This window comes from Ascidiella aspersa, chromosome 5 (assembly GCF_963924565.1).
Source record: "Ascidiella aspersa chromosome 5, kaAscAspe10.2, whole genome shotgun sequence".
Lineage (NCBI taxonomy): Eukaryota > Metazoa > Chordata > Ascidiacea > Phlebobranchia > Ascidiidae > Ascidiella > Ascidiella aspersa.
In genome coordinates, this window is record NC_139451.1 from 13,339,297 (window position 1) to 13,341,404 (window position 2,108).

The 2,108-nt window shown below is 56.8% G+C and overlaps 1 non-coding gene and 2 pseudogenes across 1 annotated transcript; all 3 read right to left on the minus strand.

Annotated features, from left to right (window-relative positions):
- The window catches only part of LOC146144408 (large subunit ribosomal RNA), a 3,679-nt pseudogene extending 3,288 nt beyond the window's left edge, over positions 1–391 (minus strand).
- Positions 392–639: 248 nt separating this feature from the next.
- LOC146144409 (5.8S ribosomal RNA) lies at positions 640–793 on the minus strand. The gene has a single exon (XR_014498953.1). It is a non-coding gene; the product is annotated as a 5.8S ribosomal RNA (ribosomal RNA).
- A 254-nt stretch (positions 794–1,047) lies between these two features.
- On the minus strand, positions 1,048–1,736 carry LOC146144410 (small subunit ribosomal RNA; annotated as a pseudogene; the record flags this gene model as incomplete).
- Between the last annotated feature and the right edge of the window lie 372 nt (positions 1,737–2,108).

Here is a 2,108-nt window from a genome sequence, read left to right on the forward strand (position 1 = left end):
TTCAAAGTGCTTTTCAACTTTCCCTCACGGTACTTGTTCGCTATCGGTCTCGTGACCGTATTTAGCCTTAGATGGAGTTTACCACCCGCTTTGGGCTGCATTCCCAAACAACCCGACTCTGGGAAGACGCCGTAGCGCGCCCGCCTGTCGCCGCCATGGGCCTGACACCCGCTCTGGGACAAGGCCTCGATCAGAAGGACGCGGGCGACCGGCGAAGCGCGCCGTGACGAATTCCGTACGCCACAATTCCGCGCACTCCAAAAGCGCGCGGATTCGGCGATGGGCACATCCCGCTTCACTCGCCGTTACTGAGGGAATCCTCGTTAGTTTCTTTTCCTCCGCTTAGTAATATGCTTAAATTCAGCGGGTAGCCTCGTCCGACCTCAGGCCGAAAGTAAGGACCGGGACTATTCTTCCCGTTCCGCGCTCGCCGTCGGCGCCGCGCGCCGCCGCGCACCTCGATTCCCGCCCTTGAGCCGCCAGCCGTTGGCCTCTTCGAGGTCGACTCGCCGCCGCCGCGCGGGATTCTGGTCGCGATCGTCGCACATCGTGCCGTGCTGTCTTGAGCGGGACGGGCGCTCGCGCGTCCGACGCCGCAGCAGCCGCGCGGAGAAATCCCCGCGCGGAACGTTTGCAACGCGACCCTGAGGCGGGCGCGGCCCCGGGATTGACCCGAGGCCGCAATTTGCGTTCAGAACGTCGATGCTCAATGTGTCCTGCAATTCACACTAATTCACGCAGCTAGCTGCGTCCTTCATCGACTCACGAGCCGAGTGATCCACCGCCAAGAGCCATCCACGATTGTTTCGCTCGCACAGTGCCTCGCACTAAAGGGTGACAAAATATACCGCGCCGAGCGGTCGGCCAGGCCGACGCTTGAAGCCGGAGCGCGCGGCACCGCGGCACTCGACGCGCAAACATTACCGGTGACCGAATCGCCGGCCGGCGCGCCGCTCCTCGCGGGTCGGGCGCCGGGTAGCAAAAACTTTTTCTCTCGCTTGTCCGAGTTTCGCGTTCGCCGAAGCGTTTGCGAGACCGTTAATGATCCTTCCGCAGGTTCACCTACGGAAACCTTGTTACGACTTTTACTTCCTCTAAATGATCAAGTTAGATCGTCTTCTCGGACGCCGGCTCGACCGTTGCCGGCCGCGCCAGGTCCAATCGGAGGACCTCACTAAACCATTCAATCGGTAGTAGCGACGGGCGGTGTGTACAAAGGGCAGGGACGTAATCAACGCGAGCTAATGACTCGCGCTTACTGGGAATTCCTCGTTCAAGGGAAATAATTGCAATTCCCTATCCCTAGCACGACCGGGGTTCAGCGGGTTACCCAGACCTGTCGGCCAAGGCGAGCACATGCTGATCCGGTCAGTGTAGCGCGCGTGCGGCCCCGAACATCTAAGGGCATCACAGACCTGTTATTGCTCAATCTCGTGTGGCTAAACGCCACTAGTCCCTCTAAGAAGTTAGACGCCGACCGATTGGGTCGCGTAACTAGTTAGCAAGCCAGAGTCTCGTTCGTTATCGGAATTAACCAGACAAATCGCTCCACCAACTAAGAACGGCCATGCACCACCACCCACAGAATCAAGAAAGAGCTCTCAATCTGTCAATCCTCACTGTGTCCGGGCCGGGTGAGATTTCCCGTGTTGAGTCAAATTAAGCCGCAGGCTCCACTCCTGGTGGTGCCCTTCCGTCAATTCCTTTAAGTTTCAGCTTTGCAACCATACTTCCCCCGGAACCCAAAGACTTTGGTTTCCCGCAAGCTGCCGGAGAGGTCGTAAAACTAACGCCCCCCGATCGCTAGTTGGCATCGTTTATAGTCAGAACTAGGACGGTATCTGATCGTCTTCGAACCTCTGACTTTCGCTCTTGATTAAAGAAAACATTCTTGGCAAATGCTTTCGCAGTCGTTCGTCTTGCGCCGATCCAAGAATTTCACCTCTAACGGCACAGTACGAATGCCCCCGTCTGTCCCTCTTAATCATTACCTCGCGCTCCGAAAACCAACAAAATAGAACCGAGGTCCTATTCCATTATTCCATGCACCATTATTCAGGCGAATCGCCTGCTTTGAACACTCTAATTTTTTCAAAGTAAACGTTCCG